Genomic DNA, 26,197 nt, shown 5'->3' on the forward strand with positions numbered 1-26,197 from the left:
TCCAGCCCCAGCGAGGGGGAGTTGCTACAACATGGCGACGGGAGGGCAGCCGGAACTGCCTAAGGAAAACACGGGTCCGCTTTGTAAGGGGACCGTATCGCGGAGAATACACAAAGGGGGAGTCCGAGTAGGAGTCCTCATCCTGTGGAGCACCTATTCCAGTACAGCGTAGATTGAGTACCCGCAGTGGATTGGGTCGGCAAGTTCCTCTGCTGAACTGCGGACCCATGAGGGCTAGGGAGGAATCGACCAGGGATTCGAGGAGTGGAATCTCCTGGGAAAAAAGACACACAATTTTACTTCAACCAAGGGAAAGGGCGCTATATGCAAGCGATTCACCCGGCCAGACCATCAGCGTGTTACCGAGTTCTACTGGTGAAAACACAGGATGAAACTGACTCAACCCTGAGATTGTAATATCTCGCAAAGGTCTACAAATGTCTGCCAGGGAGGTACCCCTGGCCAGTGCCCATGAGGACGCAACACTCCTTGTGGAGTGAGCTCGGACCCGCAAGGGGGGCACGGCCTGGGTGTGATAGGCCAATGAAATGGCGTCGACTACCCAGTGGGAAAGCCTCTGTTTGGAGACAGCGTTTCCTTTCCGCTGGCCATGCTGGCCCGAAGGTGGCAGCCCAAGGTGTCTTTCGCGTCAGATACCCGGACCATCACGTTCATTAAGATCACAAAATTCTGGCCTGTTAATACTGTAGTTCCTAGAATATCAAAATCCACAAAAGGGGGTAGATACTTTTCATATTTGGCTCCTAAACTATGGAATAGTCTCCCAAACACTGTTCGAGATGCAGACACACTCTCTCAGTTTAAGTCTAGACTAAAGACTCATCTATTTCGACAGGCATACACCTAATTTATCCTCCAACCCACAATTAGGCTGCTTTAACTGGGTCTGCCGGAACCAGAAACCGTGATCATGATCTCTAACTCTGCAAAAAATTTAATGGCATCTATGCTTACATCTTTTTATTTGTTTCCCTGTCTCAACCTCGGGACTCCTATCCTGAGGTCACCAGAACCGGCTGGATCCAGCACCATTCCTGCTTCATGTTGGACTCCACTGCTACATGTTGCTGAATGATGATGACTAAATGCAGTCGGTGCCAGCCAAACATTACTTCAGTCTATTATGATGGACTTCAGAGGATGAACTGATGCCAACTCCAACCTGCATCACCTCGGTCTATTGATGGACTACGATTTTGAAATGGAATGCATAGACTAACAATTGCCAACAAAAGCCTTCATCAGCCAATTAACAAGGACAATTGCATCTATGTGAACTTCTGCAATTAATCCAGGATGGACTTCAAAGACATTAGTCATTAATCTTACAGTTCAAACAAAATCGATGTTTAAACACTGACCCTTAACCCTTACTTAGTTTAATCATTTTAAACCATGATTTTAACTATACATAAGTAATATTTACATTACATTCATAATGTTAGCCAGAGGGGAACTGGCCCCCACAGTGAGTTTGGTTTCTCCCAAGGTTATTTTTCTCCATTAATCAACATCTTATGGAGTTTTGTGTTCCTTGCCACAGTCGCCTACAGCTTACTCACTGGGGTTATTAATACAATTATTATTTAATTATTTTTAAACACGATTAAGAATCGTATTTTATCTAAATTGCACAATGATGATTCATCGACTTTATAGACATTACAGTGTTATCGTCTGTTAATGCTGATCTTCTGTAAAGCTGCTTTGAAATGATGTGTGTTGTGAAAGGTGCTATACAAATAAAATTTACTTGACTAGACTTGACTTGGAAAAACTGTTCAAAAAAGAAGTCACCATTTTTGCAACTCGAAATTTGGTGTCATTAGAGGCAAAGAAAATACACACATCACCTTAACACTGTTTGGGAATCAGTAGCCAACAATCTCTGTCTCCCACCTCATATTTTCTTGCCCTTTTTGTCTTACTTTCTTTATATGTCTCTCCTAGCCACCTGGGCGCATCAAATACCAATAAGCTTTCTGTCTTACATTACGGCATTGGGCTCTATCCTTCCAGTCATTCTTCTGTTCATTCTTTCTCAACGGTGAACTGTCCAACTCACTCCCTCGCTCCTGACCTCACAAATTAAGGGGAATTTTCAGTGAAGAGAGGCACTGTCTAGTAAAGAGACAATTGTGGCATGTTTGCTAGACATGGAGGGTGGACGGACACATACACACACACACACACACACACACACACACACGCACGCGCGCACACACACACACACACACTAAAAGCTGGTGAATAAATGCTTTGACATTTCCCCTTGCCCTGAGCTCCGTGTTGTTGCAAAAGAAAACAGATGGAGGGGACAATATAGAGGCCTTAATGAAATTATGGCTGTGGCTGCAGTGGATGGCCATTTGTTGTCCCTTTATTTTTTATACCTTGGATCCATTTTTGGTACCTCAGCTTTAATAGGTAAGGTCATGATTTACTCATATAGTAACCACTTCACTTTGTGGTGCGCATTTCGACACGCATGCTCATGGGTCATTTGTGTTGCAAGCGCAGCACTCTTGTGTCAAATAAAAAGTTATTTGATGTCATAAAATAGCATTGCCATAAAATAGCACCTAACCCCTAAAATAATAGTCTGATAATCTGAAGTTTTACTCATGATTTATGTGAAAGGGATCAATATAGGTTGTGTCCTCGTATTATCATATTATTATAATATTGTATATTAATATGAAGAATGTAGAAAGCTAGGTAGCTAGCTAATCGAACAAAAACTCAGCACAACCCAGCTTGCCATGATACTCGTCTTCATGTTCATAGCAACATTTCTGATCCAAGGCATCTTGCTACGGGATTGTGGGTAGTGTATACTTTACAGGGAATTTGTGATCAAAGGTTTATATGTTATCACTAAAAATACATTTGGATTGGAATTTAAGGGGTCTGTTCAGTTACAGATAATGTTTAACTAAAGCATTCATGGGCTAAAACAGCATATCATGATTGGCAAACATTAAATTCAGAATAGACTGCATAAAAACCTCAAAATCTACTTTTTCGACGTGAAACTGTGACAGCTGGTCATTAACAAAGCCACGGTGTCCAATAAAAATGATCTGCACCTCTCAGACAATAGCTTGACTATAAATGTTTACAGCTCTCTGGAATGCTATGCCAGGCAGGAATTTTAAATAAGTTATTAGGGAATGCTTAATGAAACCTGAGAGGTGTGTTTAGTCTACGAGAGCTGTGCTAATGCTTTTCAGTGAGCCGGCAGGTGTGTCTTTTCATCCCTACACAGAAACATCTTAGGTGGACTAATTAAATGCAAGATTTTCAAAATGCTGCACTAGGATTTCCATTTTGTACTTGCATTCTGCCAAGGTGCAAAAAATATATGTTTTGATCTCTTGAACATGCACTATAAATCAGATATATAATTAACTACAACTCCCATGAGGCCATGGGGTCACTATTTTAAAGTGCATTTGAATGCAGCCCTGCTGTATTCATTTAATTTACAAACGTAAACAGGAGGGAGGCACCTTTAATCAGCTAACTGCTTGATGAAATATGTGTGTGTGTGTGTGTGTGTGTGTGTGTGTGTGTGTGTGTGTGTGTGTGTGTGTGTGTGTGTCAGTGTAAGGAGTGTCTCAAAGGGTTTAACCAATGCTGAAGCTTTCATATATCCCACATGTCCAGACTTCTGTATCCATAATTACATTACCATTCAGATCATCACTGCTGGATTATCAAAAACACATACAAAAATTTGAAAAGTCTAAGTAAAACTGTATAAAAGTAAATAAGTATGAAAGTGTAACCAAATTATTATCACAAATACTTTTATTTTTTTGGCATAATTATTATTATGGTCTTCATAACTGCAAGTCCTTACAAGTAACAGTGAAAACATTTGTGATATACATGATTTTTAAAACAGAGTTAAAGCTGACTGCAATACATTAACCGTATTGCATTAATTTACCCATTTTACATTACCAGATTTGGAAAGCAGAATTACAGGAAACTACAGTGAGGTAAACTCCTATATTGCCTGGAAAATCCAAAGAATGTGACATTTATGCATGCTCACTAGAGCCTTGCCTCAGACAGTAATAGCTTCTCTTCTGCTATTGAACAGCAACAACAAACTGCAACTCTAGGTAACGTTAACATAGAGATGGAAGTGGTGGTGGTGTAGTGGTCTAAGCACATAACTGGTAATCTGGTAATCAGATACATCCAGTATATTTTAATGGATAATCAATTTAAAAGTTTTCTGAGGACAGTGCATTAGCTTTCAAGCAGTTCATATCACATTTAAGCATGCTTTGTTCAATTAGCTAACATGCAGGTTATACAACTTTATTGATACGAGTTTGGCATAACAACAGATATTTGTTAGAGTATATCCACCCTGCTGAAAAAAAAAAAACCATCTTAGACCCATCATAAATTTCCATGCTGGTCCAGGGTGGTTTTGTCAAGAATCCTTGGCACCAGCATCCCATGCTGGGGACCAGCGCCCAAAACACAGTGACCAACTATTGCGGTCATTTCAGCTAGGCAAAATGCCAACCAGCTCAAATGTGAAAATACTTAAAGTCCATTTCTGTTATATTCCTTGCTCTCTTTATCAATATGTTGAGCTATCTCAGTTATAAATCAGCTCTTATTCCTCCCCTCACCCTCCATAAACTCTCGGAAGCCTCTGCCGAGTAGTGCGCAATGCCACTCCGGCAATGGCTAACAGCATTAGCGGTGAAAAAAAAAACAAATGCGGCATACGATCATAACTACATTAAAGAAAACCCAATCCAGCTCCTAAAGGCACTCAAAGGCACTTGCAGCTACATACACCATGGTTATCAAGTACGAGCGAGAGGTGGGGAAGAGTGTGAGATGGGCTTACATGGATGCTAGCTGGGCAATCTTAGCATTTGACATGAATGATGAGGAAAGGGAGGGAACCTAGGTCACTCTTCATAATGAGGGTGAAATTTATGGCAACACTTAAAGGGATGGGATCAATAGGCCCTCCATACTTCTGCTGAAACACGAGCAACATGGAAGAAAGGAGTGAAGGACAGGAGGGGAGAGAAAAGAAAAGAGATGTCTGCACATCAGGGTCAATAGAAGTCAGGGTGGATCAGGTTGCAGTAGCATCTGAATGCACCGTTGCCTCCGAGAGGGAAAAGAAGAGGGGTGCAAGAGAAGGAGTATCAGGTCAATAGCTGCAGTGCACTATTATATCACGGCTTAGATCCATTACTGAGACTAAATATTCATTTTGTGCCTCTGCCAGATGTCTTTGTTACATGTGCAGGAGATGCCAACTCTCTGCTGTGTGAGGGCCATTCTCTGTCCTTCAGCCCGAGGAGGGCATCAGGAAATGATACACAACTGTAATGTCTCACAGGAACAAAGTCCAAGCCTCTAAAGGGAAAGACAAAACTTTGTTGTATTTTAAAATCATAACATACAGTATAGTTGAAGTCAGAATTGTACACACACCTTAGCCAAACACATTTAAACTCAAAATTTTTCCACAATTCCTGACATTTAATCACCGTCTGTCTTTGGTCAGTTAGGATCACTACTTTAATTTAAGAATGTGAATTGTCAGAATAATACTAGAGAGAATTATTTAATTCAGCTTTTAGGGTTAGGTAATTTCTTTCATTTCATTTCTTTATGTGCTTTTTTGAGAATCAACATTTTGGCATCCATTCACTTGAATTGTATGGACCTACAGATCTGAAATATTCTTCTAAAAATCTTAATTTGTATTCTACCGATAAAAGAAAGTCAAACGCATCTGGGATGGCATGAGGGTGAGTAAATGATAAGAGAATTTTAATTTTTGAGTGAACTATTTCTTTAAGTAGCTCATGTGGGGGTGCATATTGTCCTCCTTTTGAGATACAATGTTCAACATTGATTTAGTTCTTGTATCTTTTAAGTCCAGAAATATTTGTGTTCTCATTCTGATGCATGATGCACAATTTTCTTAAGTTTGTGACCGGTGGAATATTCTACCTGAAGTATTGCTCTGCAAATGTTGATACTTTTCTATCAGGCATTAGAAAAAACATGATAATAGCTAAGCATAATTATTTTATCATCTTTAATTTCCTGGTAATTTATTATACAAATAACAAAATCGCTACTTCATGGGTCAGTATTATTAAAAAAAACTAACAATATTATTAAAAAAATATTGTTATTACAAATTTCACTATTATTCTATTACATTAATACTTTTAAAGCTACTCAATTCAAGCAAAAGTAGTGTATGGTTTTCTTGTTTCCTTGATTTTGTTGTTTGATTAATAGCCTTTATATGACATACATACTAGACAGTGCTCAATTTGCATACATGTACACTTCAAGTCTGACATTTTGATACAAATAAGCATTTTGTCTCATTGTTTACATTCACTTTAGAGAAAACCGACTGTGTTTACACTAATGCCTCACCAAGACGGGCATTGGCGTAATTATAAAGAGTATTTGATCATTTAGGCAGGTATCCGCATAAGCACATAGACAGATTACCATCTGTCAATCAAACAGCACGCAGCTACAGACATCAGGAAATAAAAAGTCAATCTTATAAATTGTATCTACTGTAGATCAACCAGTGGTTGCCTTGCTATTGTGATCGATGTAGTGAACACCCCTGTTCTAGATGTAGAACACCAAGTATAAAAAATTACTCAAAAGTTTATCATCGATATCGAGGACATCTCCCTTTTTCAGATAAACATCAAGATTGTTTTATCACCCAGCCCTATTGATAACATTGCCTTAATCTCTCAAATCAACCCAATAATCTCAGTGATAGATAGCTAAATTACAGGCTACATTTTCGACAGAGAATCTAGTAAGAATAAATATGAAATTTACCTTGATATGTTTCTTCAAATTAGAGGCAGGATTAATGATGATATCTGGCTTGAGCAAGTTAAACTAACACGACACAGTCAGGCAATTGGCCTTTTCAGGTGTGGCCGTGCTGTTCAGGTGTTGAAAATGTGTTTGAGCCAATCATGTTGATAGATACAAATAAAATCAGGACAGGGAAGTTGCAAACACAGACGGTGGGAAAATAGTGCATTAAAAGTACAGTTACAGTACTTAAAATGTACTCAATTAAAAGGAAAAATCAACAATATTTAAATTACTTAAAGTACAATTTCTGTGAAAAATTACTAAATTACAGTAACGTGAGTAGTTGTAATTCATTACTTTACATCACTGGCCACACCAATACCTTGACTTTGTTGTCCTTAAGCCATTTTGCCACAATTTTGGAAGTATGCTTAGGGTCATTATCCATTTGGAAGACCAATTTGCGACCAAGCTTTAACTTCCTGGCTGATGTCCATCTATTTTGCAAAGTGCAACAGTCCCTCCTGCTGCAAAGCACCCCCACAACATGATTCTGCCACCCTCATGCTTCACAGTTGGGATGGTGTTCTTCGGCTTGCAGCCTCTGCCTTTTTCCTACGATGGTCATTATGGCCAAACAGTTAACTTTTTGTTTCATTAGACCAGAGGACATTTCTCCAAAAAAATTTTGTTCCCCATGTTGTTTCTCCTTTGCTGAGCAGCCTTTCAGGTGATGTCAATATAGGACTCGTTTTACTGTGGATATAGATACTTATCTACCTGTTTCCTCCATAATCTTTACAAGGTCCTTTGCTGTTGTTTTGTGATTGATTTACACTTTTCGCACCAAAATACGTTCATCTCGAGGAGACATAACGCATCTCTTTCCATCATATCGGCGATATGATGGCTGCGTGGTTTATACTTGCATACTATTGTTTGTACAGAAAAACGTGGTAACTTTGGGCATATGGAAATTACTCCCAAGGATGAACCAGTATTGTGGAGGTCCACAGTTTTTTTTCTGAGGTCTTGGCTGATTTCCTTTTGATGAAGTCAAGCAAAGAGGCACTGACTTTGAAGGCAGGCCTTAAAATAAATCCACAGGTGCACCTCCAATTGTCTAAAGATTTAACATATTTTTCTTGAATTTTCCAAGCTGCATATATATGTATATATATATATATATATATATATATATATATATATATATATATATATATATATATATATATATATATTATTATGTGTTGTGTTTATTTCTGTAACACAAGAAGAAAAATATTTCTTCTGGCGACACAGTGGGCATTTAGACATATACACATGAATCCCCTCTCAGCATGATCTACACTTCTCTGCCCTTGCTTCAACAAACACCAGATCGTGATGTGACGTGAATCCATCTTAATAGAATAATTTTAAGTCAGCATATAAACATACCTATAAATCTAAAGTCTTTGAGATGTGGTCGGCAAAATTAAGTTTGTTGACAATAGTTACCACTAGATTTCTGACCATTTTGGAAAGTGTTATTGTAGATGAACCTAGCTGATCAGTGATGTTGTGCTCAACAGCAGGGTTGACTGGAAAGATGAGGTGCCTAGTTTTCACTAGTATGAGTTGCAGATACATATTTAGGATAGTTTAAATAACCAGCCAACAAACCGAATACCACACACAGAAATTCCTGGTGCACCCTATCATCAGATCATCCTGGTCATGACCAGTTACCACAATACACATACAAAAAAGAAACAAACAAGAGATCAGACCACCCTGACCAGCACAGCATGCTCTTAGCATGGACTGCTAGATGCAATATAAATTAACCCAGGACTGAAACATAATTTGCACTTAATTCTCTGCTTCCTCAAAAGAACAAAATTTGTTTCAAACCATTATTTGTTTTTTATTCCTCTAATGGCTTATTATCGCTGATATGAATCCAGCCGAGCCAGATCCTTTTGTTTCTTAGGAAAAGAAACAAAAGGGATGGAAAGAGATAGAGAAGATGAGGACATTAAATGACCAAAATCTAATTTGTCTCCAGAAAGGGAGGGTCCCTGAGGCGAAAATGCCAATCACATGAGCCTTTCACTTTTTCATTTGTTTGAATGCAGTCTCCATTTGATATTTCAACTAAAAGTTGTACTGTCCACTAATGCAGTCTGAAGAGAAAGAAGTCTCTGCAAAATGAAATGCTGAATGACATTTTGCCCCTGGCATGCATTACTGTCGTGTCAGAGATATCTGCGGTTTGACATCTTGTAGTCACTCTAGTAAAAGTACATCTTCTCTCTCCCTCCATTTAACCCATCGGGACCACAGCGGTCCTCAAGAGTCAAGAGTATTCTGACAGCAGAATAACCCTCGTTGTGATAAATCGTTTGAGCTTTTCTGATTAGATGTGTATGGTGTGTCAGCTGTGATCCTCATTTGAAGTATACAAAAGATCTATTGTCCTGTTTTTAAAGGGGTCACATAATGAGAAATCAAATTATCCTTGATCTTTTCAGATAATAGAGTTCATTGTACTATGAAAATATTGTAACTTTCAGAACTCAAAACCTCCAGTGAAACCAGACCATTTTTTTTCTAAACTGAGCTTCAAACCGCAATTGCCAGTGACAGCATCGGTGTCAGCATCAGTGGAAATTTTTGTCTTTTATCAAAATGTAATAATTTTTTCAGAGGCAAACAAGGATTGTCTAATCCATCAGGGATCTTAACATTATTGGGGGCTTGTCCAGGATATTAATAACCAATTGCACAGATGTTGAAAATTATTTTAGTGCTGGTGCTATTGTGTTTGTGCATGTTAGAATTTGCTTATTGCAGTGGTATAAGGGTATGATTTAAGTGCAAGAGGTCCTGGGTTCAGATCCTGGACGAGCTCCCAATAATGTTAAAATTGATAATATAAAAAAATAAAAATAAATCATACCGCTGTTTTATGGCAACATTGTGGGAATGTCGCAAAAACAAATTACATTGGTCCAGGTCTATGGTAATAAATAATGTTTTTTCTCTTTTCTAGACATTTTCAGAACTAAATTTGTGGATCTCATGCTTAAGTTGATCTATACAGAGATGTATAGACCACTCTCTCTGTATCTTTCATATCTAAGTTTACATTTGTCACATGGCAAACAAGGCAAAGAATAAAAAAATGAACAGAGCCAAACTTTCACTCTAGAGGTCACTTCTTTTAATTTCCTTTAAGTAAAAGTAATAAAACCACTAATTTAATCCCATTCCATTGCCATGTTAACATAGCACAGAGTCTGTGCACATGCAATGTCAACCACCTGCCAACCTCGAGAAATATGTTGATGTCATGTTGATATAAAATCCCATCAGGGAAGGAAGTGTTGGAAACCAGCTCAAATCTTGAAAATAAATAAATCACACAACACCTCTTGTCTCCTTTAATTAGAGGATACCATTTGAGAAGATCAAGGCGAAAAAACGTTTTATTGTGGGAAATATGTGGTCCAGATCACTCTTTCCTAATATATGTACTTTCAGAAAATTTGTAATGATGCATGACAACTTACAATGCCTAAATGCAGGTGTATGTTGCAGAAAATTTGTATGGTTCATTGCAAGGGTTCAGTACACAGCGTCCATTTGAATTTTAAGTAAAGAAAGTGTCAACTTAGAAAAATATTGTTAGATCATCCTTTGTTTACACATGTTTAAGAGAAAATTATTATTCATGTCCATTCTTCACTATATTATGCAGTCTGAGGAACATTTCAGTCATGAAAACTAGCTCTTTTCCAAAACCTACAGAGGCCTAAGCCCTCCATCAATGACAGATTCAAATATGTTTCAGTTTAACAGGCATTTGTTATTGGAGTTTCTAAAATTATGGACAGGACCCCGGGGCACGTTAACACAAATGTGGTCATGCAATTTCGCCATTTACAAACGGCATCCAGTGGTAAAAGATCAGACCAGTTATATTTGCGAATCAGCAAGTTATCACTACACCAAAAGTGTATTCAAATACACTTTTGAAGCTGACTACAAAAGCAATTTAAGAAACTAAAAATACCTTTAGGGCGCTAATACAATTGAATGTGAAATGACGTGTATTCGTGCATTTTGATGCGTTTCATGGACAAAACCATAACAAAGACTCTGTGACACATGGTTATATTACACATAGAGTGATAATTCAAATAATAATTGAAAGAATGAGTTTGAGTTGGTTAGATTTGCAATGTAAAGTTAAAAAAACATGCAAACATACAGTACATCTAAACACTTCTTTAGATTTGATGTAGAATCCTTCGCAGTTGACAGGATATTAATAATTTGAAGGCACAGTTTATAAATGAAACTTAAAAATGAAATTATCTCTAAAGATCTAGTGGTTAAATGCTGAGGTTGACCGCTCCACCTTCACTTAGCTGGCTATTAGCGAGGATCAGTTCTGATTGCAATACACACAACCCTCCCCCTCTCTTCTGAAAATACTTTGGATTTATTGAACATATATCAGCGGTGTGAAGATTTAGAATAAAAAATGTACAAGAATTAGGATGATCAATAAATAATTTACAATTTACTGCCTTTGCCTTGTTAATATGTAATCATGTAATCTATTAACAAGTAACAGTAGTCCGATTATGAGTATTTACAAATTAAATTTAATTTACTTGTACTTGATTTTTGTAATTTGATACATAATCCAGATCACATGTAATCCATTCCTATGCAGCACTGATTATAAATCACTCTTGATGCAAAGACGTTGAAAAGGTAGTCAACATTATGCTGCCTTTTAAGATACCTTCTTTTAGCCAAATTCTTAAGCAACATTGCATCTATACTTTTGCAGGAATAGTCAATTCATAATGTAGTCCAATGAGCTCAAATAAATAAAAAAAACAAAAAGATGTTGGACGAGGTGTTGATTAAATTGAAGATTTGAATTAATTCAACACATACTAACAAACAAACAAACAAACAAATAAATAAACACAAATCACTAAAATAAAAGAAATATTTTTAGTCACAATATCTGTGTGTAACATTTATTTTCTGTTTTATTTTTTACAATATTGTATCATAAGATTAGCAACATGCTAATTCCAAACTCTACTGAAATCAATGAGGAAGTTGCTGCCTATATCAAGTGTTCAAAATCAGTCACTTACAAGGTTACATTTCAGTTAGGATGCTGCCGAGCTTTTGGAACAGGGCCTCTATGATCAATACATATTCGCAGAATTGCGTCAGTATATTTCAAACCTCTCCACAGTCACATCAAACTGCCCACAGGCTAATAGAGGGGTCACAGCAGAGGGTGAGGGTTACTTCAACAACAGTGGCAATAGTTTTAGCAGAATGGTACCAGCTGACATTTAAGTATCCAGCACTAATATCTTAAGTGACCCACAAAACCCTCAAAAATGTGTCACAGTTCTTCAACAGAGAGCAGACTTCCAGCCAAACAGGGACACATGATCCACATGCTCTCCAGCAGATGTGTGTGGATGCTCCACAGCATCTATAAAAACATAAGCTCCTTCACTTTTCTCTCTCGGCTCATCCATCAAAAGTTCTCTCTCTATCTCTACTCTGCAGTGGTCTCTTTTTCCAAAGTCTGAATGATGGACTCTTTGGGGATGACAGTGGGTCAAGGAGACAAAGAACCTCAGCACAAATCAACAGCAAGACTAAGAAAACATAATAAACGGTAGTGGCTGCATGATGTTGATCAATAGCAATTAGATTTGCCTTCTCTGCATTTTGGTCTACGGGTGAACAGTTACAAAGACATGTCAGCAACGTCTTTTGGAATATGAGTTCCTTTGAAAGCTATTGACAGAAAAATGTAAGAGACATAGTAGAAAACAGAAATATGTTAATCTACTTCTTTAAATTAACTGGAATTTTCATGTTTGCTGTGTTTGTACGGGTGACTGGGAAGCGTTGTAGCTCAATGGGGTTTTTATTTTGTTTTTTTCTTGGTATGTGCCTCAAACTTTGATAAAATATTTCCACATTTATTGGCTACAAATTCAACACTATAAATTTGTGTTGAATACAAAAAATGCTGTTCTTACAACTGATCCCATTACCAGTTTGGGTTGTTACACTTATAGAAACATGGACGTTTTTGAATTTGAGCATTAAATTATAGTGGTAATCAAATTAGATTTTTCAAAATAATTGTTGTGCCATCTATTTTGTTCTGTAAATTCTTTATATTTTTCATAATCTTACAAATGATCTTGTCAACCCAGGAGGGTGGTGGGCATGCATGGATGTGATTTCACCTCTGTAGCTAATTTCTAATTGGTTTAACTGATGGTGCTACAACCATCATCTTGTGACAACACTCTTGGTCTCCCCCTACCTTTAGAGAAGAGAAGCATTGTGCATTTTCAGAGTGTGTATTTTCCATTCTTAAAGGACACAGATCACCTCTACCTCATTTCTCATAATCACAGGGGGACCATAATGTTCCCTCAAAACCACACGGCTCTTTTCGGTCTGTGCAGATGTGATGACAGCCTAAATCCATCAGTTACCACAAGACTAAGATTACTGCAAGAGGGCTCCCTTTTGAAACTCCATTAGGATGAGTTAGGGTGCTCTCCGGAATAAGGCCATTAAAGAAATGGATCGGAATTTCAAAACCCAAATCTCTGTTCATAATATCCATTCCTTCCTGACATACCTCCCCAAAAAGATGAGGTTTTTGCTGAAATACGTAACTGATGATTTCAAGATTACAAAAATAAAAATGTGACATCCACATCTATGTAACAAGACTTCAAAATGACAGGTTTTTAAACTAAACTAAACAAAACTAAACTAAACTTTAATCCTTGAGAGCCATTAAAGACTCGGTGTGGTATAATGCAGAATTTGGACCTCTGGGGTACATTTTCCCACCTGTGGAGGCTTGTACTTTATGGTAAAATCAAATGTGGCCATCTGTGAAACTGTACCTGACACTTTAGGGACTATTGTTGAAACATTAAATCTTATAGGATCCAATACGGTTGATATGTTGTTGTACACCCATAAGGAAATACCCCTCAACAAGCAGGCAGGATATTTTTGTAGTGTGTGTGTGTGTATAAGTGGATGAGAACTTACAAGATTTAACCCTGTAAAAACAAAGACACACTAAGTAGCATGTGTATTTTGTAGTGTCAGCGTCTTGTGTAAATCATTAGTAGGTGTATTTGAGAGATGCCAGCCATGAGGGTACAGTGAAAGTATGATGGATTGAGAGAAAAAAAAAAAACGAAGAGAGGAAGGGTGAGGGTTGGCAATAAATCTACATATGAGGAATTGATTAACTTGTGACCTCATTTTTTGTCAGATATGAAAAATTTGATTTTAATACGGACCATGTTTTCTCTTCAAAAAAAAAAAAAACTTCTTTAGAGGAATAACATTTTGGGCTCAGACTCTGCAGAGCATATGCAAAATTTGCTTAATGTATAGAATGATGGCTTATTGTTTCATGATCATGTATACTGTATGTCTGGGGAATGCTTTCTTCAGAATGATATTTCTATCATATTATGCTATTATCTTACATTACAATGTTTTCACTCTGCTCTCTTGGCTTGGATTCACTTGAAAAGAGCTTGAGCTACAGTATCAGTCATATCTGAAGACCAGGATTACAGTACATAATCTTGCAATTACAAACTACAGATTTCTGTAAATGAAACGATGGACACATAATTACATGTTGTTTCAAACCTGTTTGAATTACTTTCTCCTGTTAAACACAAAAGGAGAAATTCTGAATAATATACTGGTCATTCTTTTCCATACAATGAATGGGAACTGGAGTTTCAAGCTTTGAAAAGAACACACAAATTGTACATCGCAACTTCTCTCATAAACACACTAAGATTCAGATGGGCAAAGAGGAGGCGAGAACCGGTTTGTCAATATAAATAATGTTTAATTAAACTCAAAACAAAAAGCACAAACATAAACACACACATGACGGACATGCCCGTAATTCTCTCTCTCTCAAACCGTCGTCACCGGCCACCTTTATCCCTCGCACGCCCCATCAGGCCGACCTCCACACAAGATTTTCAGAGAATAATGACTTACATTTGTCTTTTTTTCACACAAAGCTATAATTTGATACAAGAACTGGAATATAGCACAAATCCTATTTTTTTGGTGTGTGTGTGTGTGTGGGCAGGTTTAAGTTGTTTACGAGGACTTTTTTTAGGTGACAGACTGGTAATTACAAGGGTAACATGCTATAATTTTGGTTTATGAGGACATTTCTAGTGTCCCCATAATTTAAATCTCTAAAAAACACACTAAACGATGTTTAGATGTTTAAAATGGAGAACATTTTTTGTGAGGGTTAGGTTTAGGGTTAGGGGATAAAATGTATAGTTAATAGAGTATAAAATTATGTCTATTGAGAGTACTCATAATGATAGCTGCACTAACATTTGTGTGTGTGCGCGTGTGTGTGCGTATGTGTGTGTGTGTGTGTGTGTGTGTGTGTGTGTGTGTGTGTGTGTGTGCGTGTGCATTTATATCCTTTGTGAAGCTTGAAAGCTCCAGTCTCCTTTCAGTACATTGTTCAGAATTCCTCCTCTTATGTTCTCCTTTTGTGTTTTAAGTCATACAGGTTTGGAACAACATGTGGGTGAGTAAATGATGCTATAATTGACATTTTTGTTTGAACTATTTCTTTCATGAGAGTCAAAGAAGTTCACAGGTGCAATTACATTTTTTCTTGATGATATTCATTCAAATAAACACCAGACCTCCTACTTTATCTCATAGTATTTCTTCCCCCTCCTCAATCATGTTGAAATAATAGCTCCACAGTGTGGAAATATATCATGACCTCCACATTTCAGCCACACTCCATCTCTCAAGACCTGAAATCACTCATTAACACTTGAAATGAAACCAGGAACAGGTGCCCAAAAAGTTTAGGTAAAACAAACAACTTTGTGTTAGGATAAAATAATGGCTAAATAATAGCTAAGTTCTCCCGCACACTATGGCATTATGTGAGACGAATTACAGTAGTTGTACCGTTTGCTTGTTTTAATCAAGACTCTTCTATTCAACAAACAAGCTCTTCCCAAGGTCTAATCTCATCTTTTACCTCTCACAGATGTTGGCAGAGAAAATAGCCTGAAGGGTGGCCCAATTTAGCTGTAATTCGTTTAGTTGACCCTACAACTGGCTGACTGATGTCTAGATTGATAGACTCAGGAGCTAATTATTTGATTGTAGAGAGCAGGACATTTAAGGCATAACACAAACAAACCTTTCCCAGTCTAATCCTTCTCCTCTCAGAGCCATCAAAAACAAATTCAGGTGAAAAACTAGCCACTGCTTCCTGCTTCCGCCCAATGACTCACTTTCTGATTGGATGTACGTTTGCAAACAACTCTAAATTGACCTTGTTGACCTCTCCATTTTGTTCACAACTACAAGGTAAACGGACACCCTCGCTCAAATTTGTTCAAGGGATTTAGGAAAAACAGAAAAAGAGAATGATAAATGTGGGACAGAGAAGAGGAGAGGCATCCCATATGCTGAAAATCATGACTAACGTTGGACTACCATGCTAGAACAAAATACAAAAATAAAATGTAAATAAACATATTAAAGCAGTGGAAGATGATTTGCTGGTCTAAAGGAGTTTTAGAGGGGGGCTTGGGCAGTTGGCCAGGCTGGGAGACAGCTAAGACCAGTAAAACATCCATGGCTGGTTTAAGCAGTTCTTTCCCCAGCCGGGTACTGTTTTTCTCATACAGACAGGGTAGCACTATCTTTCTAACTGACAGAGAGAAGATAAAACCAGAGAAAAGACATGGTAAAACCATGTCACCATTCCTGCTGATTGTTTGAGGGACGGACATTTCAGTGATGTCCACTCCAATCATTCATGCACCTTTAGAACTGAGGGATTCAGTATCCATGTTTCAAATCATACAAAAGTGGTTTTATGCTCTAATACCTCCCAGGAACGATAAGGGCATAAGGTCAAGTAAAGAAAGAAAGAAAAAAAAACAGACAAGTAGAATTGTTTTTCTAAGAAATGCTCCTGAATAATATTTCAATCTCAGTTGACAGGCATGTAAGTGTTCTGTGGCAGACAATATTTTCTTAAAAATCCAGAGGAGCATATTAACACATATATGCCTTAAATGAATTCAACATGTGGACTGATGTGCCAGGCATTAATGTATTACAGATAATATAATGATCTTGTCTTACAACTCATTTAAGTTTAAAAAAAATGATAAAAAATATATATATAACTACTATACATTTTTGGTAGGGATTTCTTGGGGAGTCATGCTTGCGTCTGACATAATTATTCAGTTCAAAAGCGGTAGGCAGACTCATGCTTTAGCTGCAACAGACAGCTTTTCTGCCACCTGAATTATATTCTACCACGATACAAACATCTTTCCCCTCATTAATATTATTAATGCTTTAGAGTTGCAGGTTTAGAGATGTTGGGGTTGGTAAAAGTGGGAAAAATGCAACCTTTAAATGACACTCCTCACTGACCATGCAGATGTGATTACTTTCAGTTTTCAACGCCAAACCCAGGTCTCCCACACTGCTGATGAAAAGTGCTACCGGATAGCTTGGAAATGCTGCTTGTTAGTGAGTCGTCAAAATGTGGCCAGTTCTACGGTCCTGGATCTCCTGGAAACAACATGCCAACTTGTTTACTGTATGTGCATATACCACAGGAGATCACTCTCTTTTTCTGAAAGTGGAAATTCCCACCAGTGTAATTTCCACCACATCTCAAATTCTGCATTATGTTTAACAGAATTCTGTGGTGGAAATGACAGTGATGAAAATTACATTTTTTTTAAACATTTTTTAAATAAAATGGCAGATTTGCTTAGACTAATTTCATAACTAACATTTTATGTATCCTAAATGCACACAATGCAATTATATTTGAATAATAATAGTTTCAGAATTACAGCTCGAGTGGTGATGACACCCAGTAAAACATTCTGCTTACAAGTGATATTTACCTCATATTTTCTTTACTTTTCTCAAATATCAGTGTCTCATATTTATCTATCTCAACCTTCACTTTTGTTGGCTTGGTTAAAAAGTACACTAACTTCTAACCTATTGAGGCAAGATCTAGGTCACTCAAAGCAAGGAGGAAGCAGGAGCTGTTTAAACATTCCAATGTGTGTTTTTGTTTATTTTATTTTTTTATTGAACACGCTTCATTGTCTATCGCAAGCACACCAAAACCATAACCATAACCAACATAAACAGCTGCATGCTTTTTCTCTCTCCCTCTCTGGCGGTCTGGCTCACTCTTATCCCTCTCCAGCTCTCACTGAAATAGAAAACAGCTGTTAGAGATAATTCATTCCAGGTGTAAATCCTTACCACTCTCATCTCTCAAACTCACTCTCCATTCACAAACCAGTGCTCAACCATGCCCCCACCACCACACTTATGTATATATATATATATATATATATATATATATATATATATATACACACACACTGTATATTAGGGGCAAAATTGTTTGGTCATGATTTTTTTTTTTTGACATTTAATAATTAATAATGGATAGTCATACAGTATTGTAATGTTGAAAGTCTTGGTCAAGGCTAAAATAGCTAATTTTATACATAAAAGGCTTTTGGAAAAATAAATAAATAAATAATGTAGGCCTGGTATAAAATTTCCCCAAGCCAGCTTTAATGAGACCTTCATAAAACAAAGAGAAAAAAAAGTAAATCTGTTTTATTTTAATAAAAATCCAACTAGGGGACGTGAAAGTAACTGAATCCTTTTCCTGTAGCTTAACTGGTAGAGCATGACACTTACAACACAACAGGGTCATGTGTACGCTTCTCAGGGAACACACAAAGTGATAAAAAAAAAAAAGTACATGAATGCACTGCACTGTAAGTTGCTTTGGATAAAAGCATCAGCTAAATACATAAAGTAAATGTAAAAAAAATGTAAAAGTTGAGGAAAAACCATTAAAAAAATAAATAAAAAAGATTCACCAGATCAATGTACTTGACAAGCTTGTAGCTTCAAAGTAGTTTCCCCAACACTGGTGCTAAGATACAATGCATAATATTTCAACATGACAAACAGACCAGTTTAAAAAATCTCTGATATTCATGTAAAACAAAATCCCCTCTAGAAACCATGTATAATGTAGAGTTTTTGCATTACTTAAACATGTAAACACGTTTCATTTTGACACCACCACATGCAGGTTCACTCCTTACAAATGCCTTTAAAGATTTCATGCTTCAGAAAGTTTGAAATGCATTGAGCAATGCCTTGTAAGTGTTTGCATTTACTGTATAAGACCACATAGGATGAAAAGGCACATCAGGGAGCAGCTCTAGGTACAGATCAAACATGTTACCATCAGGCACATGACAGAAGTCAAACAACTGTACAAAGTGCCATAGAGGAGTTACATTCCTTGATTGGTTTAAAGACAGTATGTCAAATGATTCGCTCCATGTCTGGGTGTGCATACATTTGAAGCATGAACCTCGTGGTTTACCCAAGAGGTAAGTAACAATTTTTACATGTACATTTTAAATAATAATAATGATTAAGAATGCATTATTTGAGCGCTGACACAAGACCACACGTACAGCCAATTTTTACACCAAAAATGATGTAACAATGATGATATTAAATGAACAGAAATTGTACAACCTTTGTAAACCAGGTTGTATTATAGTTTATTACCCGTCGCTGCTCAGAATACTGTTTCAATCACAATTATTCAATTATCACTCACTGGGGGTCACCTAATTTTGCTCACCTCACCCTATGATTTCCTGTGACCTCAACATCACCCCCATCTGTCATTGGCTGGTGTGTGAAATTAGCTTTGTCCTGCACTTGAGTTTGGCTGCCTAAATTATCCAAATGGAGCGTGTCTGATTGGGTTAGAGCAACTAAGAGGAAACCATCTGTACTGAATTTCCCAAAAGCACAACAGTGCTGAGAGCTTCCTAAGAGGACCTGCAATTAAGACCAACTGAGGTGTTTCCAAAGCGAGCTCAGCCATGTCTTTTCATGTGAAACTACAGTAATAAATGCATATGTTTAATGTAGCATGAGATTCACTGGTTTCTATAAGGTAAACCCTGAACTGAACTAATTGATTATCCAGCCTGATGCTATAGCTGACCCTCACTAACAGATGTTAATTGTATGCCAACAATTTAAGCTTTCTTTGTTACTCTTTGTGACAAGAGAGATATTATAAAGACACCATTAAACTGGATCATCCCAACACTTAAATATACAACTAATAACAAATACACTCAACATCAATTAGTTGGGGGCACAAATACGTAAAATGCAGAATATGCAGTTTATAGAGAAAGGTTAACGAGAAAACTGAAAAAAGCTTAAGCTGTATTTTGGTAGCTGGATTCTTGATTGTCTAAGCCAAGGGTTTTCAAAGTCACAGTGGGCCTCTTATACCATCAAGGAACACATATCTTTGGCTGCCGGCAGAATCAATATCTCTCCAATGTTATATGCTGTGCCCGCCATAGAAATACGCAGTGCAGCATGATACGAAGCTTCAGTGGCCTTTACATTTAATTTGATAAATTCTCAGACAACTTTTTTCTGACCTTGAAAGGCTTAAAGTTTTCTTTGGAAAAACTCAGGAGGTTATCCCGCTACCTCAATATGCTTGATGTCAAAGTGTCTGCGGAGTTTAGCAGGTCGCATGCTGTCATAAGCTAAAATCTCCTGACAATCGACACATAAAGGTTGACACACACATATATATATATATATATATATATATATATATATATATATATATTATTATTATTATTTAATAAAAAATTTTCCCACTCTCTGCACCTCCCCTGACATGCTGTAGCGCCCCCCTGGGGTGGCGTGCCCAACAAGAGGCGATGCTCTGGTCTAAGCTAATCATGACTATATGTATATTCAAAATGTAATAAAAATATGTTTACATATATTTATATTTCCAGTAATTGACCCAACCTTGTAAATTACATGCACATAAACATTAAAGTTGTTATTACGTGTCCTAAATATTCCTGTTCAATAAAGATTCTGGCCTTCACTTTATATTCATTGAGCCTTTCACACTGTTCCCCAAAAAACTCAAAACTCATACCCCCCTCAAAAAAGGTTTTGCACCCCTGTTTGGGTGTGGTTCTTTTGTCTGCCTCTAAATTCCCTCACATAAGCATCTGTGAACATTTATTTCCAAGAATATGAGAATATTGTGACATTTACAGCCAACCCCTTGTGTCAAGCCACCTCTGTTTAAACCTTTTGTTCACCTGGGACAACGACCACACTCTGCTGTTTACAGACCAATATCAAATCAATGGTACAAACTTGTTTTTTTAATAATTTGATAGAACTGATAGAACTGTTAATGTTTATTGTGTGAGTGCCGTCACCCTCTAGAGAAAATTACTCTTTACATGTTGCCCTCCAAGTGGTTTTTTTTCTCGGAACTTTGGGCCACACACTTTGAGTCATGTAATTCCCTTTGGGAGGGCTTGGATTAGTATTGTTTCTCATATAACTTCACATAACCTTTTAGTCTGTGTGACTGGAAAAAAATCTGGCCTTTGGGACAATAAAGCAATAGCTTCATGTAAAATTATCAGAAAAATCTGAAAATCTGAGAAGTGATACAATTTGGATGACCATGAATTGATATGAGAAATTAGACTTGAAAAATAATTTCTGGGAGCACATACAAGTATCACTAACAACTTTATTATTATTACTTATTTTGAAGTCTTACATTCTAAAGTGTTCCTTTATGTCAAGGGTGGGGAACATCCAGCCTCAGGGCCGTATAATGCCCGCAAGACCATTTCACCTGGCCCACAAAGCCATTCGAGAAATCATTTGAAAAGCAAAAATAAAAAAATGGCCTTGATTCCATTAACTGTAAAATAAAATACGAAATAATAATTATGAAAAATTATTTTAAACAATAACAACGCAAAATATAGTTTTTGGAATGTGTGCATACTTTAATTTCAACCCACAATCAGAAATTGCAAGCAACTGTATGGCCCGCAAATAATCTTGTAAATACTTGAATGTCCATAATAGGAAAGGTTCCCCACCCCTGCTTTAATGGTTCTCATTTGCTTTTACTTCAGGTCCCAGTTACTGTATTTAATTGGACATTAAGTGGTGACCAGGGCTGGGCGATATGGGCAAAAATATTATGAAAATGTTTCATATCATCCGATGTCGACATTTATCTCAATATACATTTAATACAATTAATAGGGAAGAAAATGCATTAGTAACAGAGTTATTTTTACATTGTGCTCTATCATCTTTTATGCTTTAATATTTTTGGGGGCATTTGTAATACAATGAAGTTATGATGCACACTCAGATAATAAACTGTTACTCTCTATTACATAAATGTAGGGGCAGAGACACAGGCATTTCAATGGAAAGGCTTTCCTCATTGTGTGAAATGCATTACATATGTTTGTTAGACATCAAGCATGAATGTTAACAACTTTTTTTGTTTACAAGTAAACTCAGTGGAAGCTACCTTTCAATTTGAATTTCAAGAAGTATCCTCTGTTTAGGATTTAAACATACAGAAGGTGTGTGGCCTCAATTTCATCATCTTAAATGTATGTTTGACTCTCCTCATGAACATTCATTTTAATTTTCTGACAATATTCTTCTTCCTGCTTTTTGAGTGGTGGTGGTCTGGTGGTCTAAAGCACTAAACTGGTTATCAGAAGGTCGCTGGTTCGATCCCCACAGCCACCAACATTGTGTCCTTGAGCAAGGCACTTAACTCCAGGTTGCTCCGGGGGGATTGTCCCTGTAATAAGGGCTCTGTAAGTCGCTATGGATAAAAGTGTCTGCCAAATGCATAAATATAAATATAAATATAAAAGTCATTACGTTCACTGAAAGACTTTCTTGCATGTGGCAAAAAGATGCGGACATGACTGCACTATGGATCATACATTTTTTTAACAGTACATAAATATACAGCAATGGTGCTGATGTCGAAAGATGTTCTTGTGTTCAGTCGATAGCTGTGTTGCTATGTCAGTGCTGTCTTGTTCAGTACACAATGATACCATATTAGCCACATAGCTTGCTAGCTAGCGGCTACCTAGCCTCTGAATTACAGTCATGAAATCAGATGGTAAGGAAGAATTAGCTGGCCAGTGGCTACCTAGACCTACTGTCACATAAACAGTTTTCAGTTTATGTGAGCAGGCCAGCTAATTCCTCCTTACCATCTGATTTCATGACTGTAATTCAGTTAGTTGTTGTGTGTATAACTTTGCCAAACCACATTAATTATTAACAACACACACTTCTAGATAGAATATAAGCTAAATATAGATAATTACTCAAAAGGTTATAATCATTATCAAGTTCTTTTTATATATATATATATATATATCAAGGTTGTTTTATTACCAGCCCTAGTGGCGACTCAAACATTTATTTATTTATTTTACTTTAAGACACAAAATTGTTTAATTTACAAAAGTTAAGAAACATTTGCTTTAAATCAAATGTAAAACAAATGTCTAAATTTTTAATGAATTTAAATTCTTTCATGCTTTCTTTAATATGTTTTTATTCTGGGTCGTATTTTTATTTAATTACATTTTATTTATATATTTTTGCTTTACTTTTTTATTACTTTAGTTTTGTACATGGTTTTCATGGATGAGGACAAGTTAAGCCATCTGCAAAAGAATTAGCACCAAAATAGCCTACTTTGATTGGACTCATTTACCTCTTTTTCAAAAGTTAATAAGCTTATTTATTTTGCTATCACAACGATACACAATTATATAGTTAGTTGCAGTTAATTATGTTCATTTAGTATTGTTTATCTCTCCTGTCTGCGACATACATTTTGGGTTGTGGCCCATCATTCGAGAACTTCCGTAGGTCATCTCTTTTCACTTGAATAGCCATCCAACTCCTTTCACCCTGACTGCACAGTTAGGGGACAAGAGAAGACCCCTGGTACCTAAGCTGTTGGACTTCTTTCCCTGTTGAAAAGAACAGCATTATTGATCACCAGTGTAAAGTATAATGTGTGTTTGTTGTGTCCCCACCATGCTTCTAAACTAACTTAACCAGCAAGACTTTCTTGGTGAACCAGCATCACTAGAAAGACTATGCTGTTTAACCAGCATTTTTTGAAGGTTGACATCATGGCTGTGCTCATCCATATGGAAGACCAGCATAAACCATCCTGGACTACCATGGTCTAAAACATAGATTGTTAAATAGATGGACGACGCCCCTTCGCTCTTTTCCATTGGTGAGAACTGAAGCCGCCAGTGTCCCGCCAGAGTCTGCGCAGTTGCGATTTCGGGACCAGACCTGCGCAGTAGTAAGCAGGAAGTAAAGCCGCAAAATCAAGGCCCCGCCCTCACTCTCGCTGAATCAGTCCCAAGAACACGCCCCTGCACTTTTGACTTTTGACTTATGACGGTGTGAAATAATTAATTATAGAAATTTAGATATTAAATTTAAAGCTCCAATCTCCTCAGTCCTCCAAAGATCCGGAAAAAAAGTCAGTTGGTGCTTCAGTGACTACTTCGCTCAGAGAACCTGTCAATCACAGCTGTCAATCATGATGTCACAGCACCGTTTTTCTAGCATCAAATAACTAACTAAAAACAAACTTATTTTGAAAACAAACACTTGAAATTACATCAACGTGACAGAAACTACAGTAAATGACAGAAACTATCTTTGGAAAAAATAGATACACTGTGAAGTGTAATTTAATTGTCTCACGTCTCGTTGAATAACATGGGGAGGCGGGGTTTATGACCTATACTAGGACCAGTCACCGGGGGGGCGATCGAGACGTTTTGGCTTCACTTTTGAGGGCTTGTGCGGCACACTTGGTCTAAACTGGACATTTCAGAAGTGGTACTATGAACTTCACCTTAAATACATAATGTAAGTGCACAAGAATCTTCAGAAAGATTAGAACAAATTGGAAATTTCATGGTTGCAAACAGTTCAGTTGAGTAAAAGTAGAGAGATGGAGAGAAAGGGACTGCTACTCTGAAGTACTCGGGTAATAGAGATAGTTTGAGATCAACAGATCAATAGATCTAAATAACCAGCTGCTCATACATCTGGAGTCCAGATTTTTCTGATCCAAACACACACACACACACACACACACACACACACACACACACACACACACACACACACACACACACACACACACACACACACACACATGTTGTGTTTCCATGTTTTATGGGGACTTTCCATAGACATAATGGTTTTTATACTGTACAAACTTTATATTCTATCCCCTAAACCTAACCCTACCCCTAAACCTAACCCTCACAGAAAACTTTCTGCATTTTTACATTTTCAAAAAACATAATTTAGTATGATTTATAAGCTGTTTTCCTCATAGGGACCAACAAAATGTCCCCACAAGGTCAAAAATTTCGGGTTTTACTATCCTTATGGGGACATTTGGTCCCCACAAAGTGATAAATACACGCTCACACACACACACACACACACACACACACACACACACACACACGTTGTGTTTCCATGTTTTATGGGGACTTTCCATAGACATAATGGTTTTTATTCTGTACAAACTTTATATTCTATTCCCTAAACCTAACCCTACCCCTAAACCTAACCCTCACAGAAAACCTTCTGCATTTTTACCTTTTCAAAAAACATAATTTAGTATGATTTATAAGCTGTTTTCCTCATGGGGACCAACAAAATGTCCCCACAAGGTCAAAAATTTCGGGTTTTACTATCCTTATGGGGACATTTGGTCCCCACAAAGTGATAAATACACGCTCACACACACACACACACACACACACACACACACACACACACACACAGATACTCAATACACTAAGCACTATACGGGTCATGCATATTGCAGAATGTGTGTGAATGTGTGGGCGGTAATTATTACAGGAAGGCACCCCTCCATGCCATTAATCACTCATACTGTAGACAACCCACACCTTAAACTGCAGCCTGCCTGTTGAGAGGCCGGACTGGTGTTCTCTTAAAAGCATCTTTTTAAAAATCCACTTTTATGAAATTACTGCCTGGCCTACAGTGATGGGAGAAGATATGAACTTAAACTGACATGCCTAAGTGTGTATGTGTTTGTGTGTGTGTGTGTGTGTGTGTGTGTGTGTGTGTGTGAGAGAGAGAGAGAGAGAGAGAGAGAGAGAGAGAACCATTAAGGCCGCCATCA

At 37.3% G+C, this 26,197-nt stretch overlaps 1 protein-coding gene across 1 annotated transcript in view; it reads left to right on the forward strand.

Annotated features, from left to right (window-relative positions):
* Positions 1 to 25,777, forward strand: part of LOC127647837 (tumor necrosis factor receptor superfamily member 16-like) — a 142,403-nt gene extending 116,626 nt beyond the window's left edge. Inside the window, exon 7 of the transcript XR_007971108.1 lies at positions 25,397 to 25,777. The gene's annotated coding sequence lies outside the window, so the exon portion shown is untranslated. The remainder of the gene's footprint in view (positions 1 to 25,396) is intronic.
* The last annotated feature ends 420 nt before the right edge of the window (positions 25,778 to 26,197 follow it).

This window comes from Xyrauchen texanus, chromosome 8 (genome assembly GCF_025860055.1).
Source record: "Xyrauchen texanus isolate HMW12.3.18 chromosome 8, RBS_HiC_50CHRs, whole genome shotgun sequence".
In the NCBI taxonomy this organism is placed as follows: domain Eukaryota; kingdom Metazoa; phylum Chordata; class Actinopteri; order Cypriniformes; family Catostomidae; genus Xyrauchen; species Xyrauchen texanus.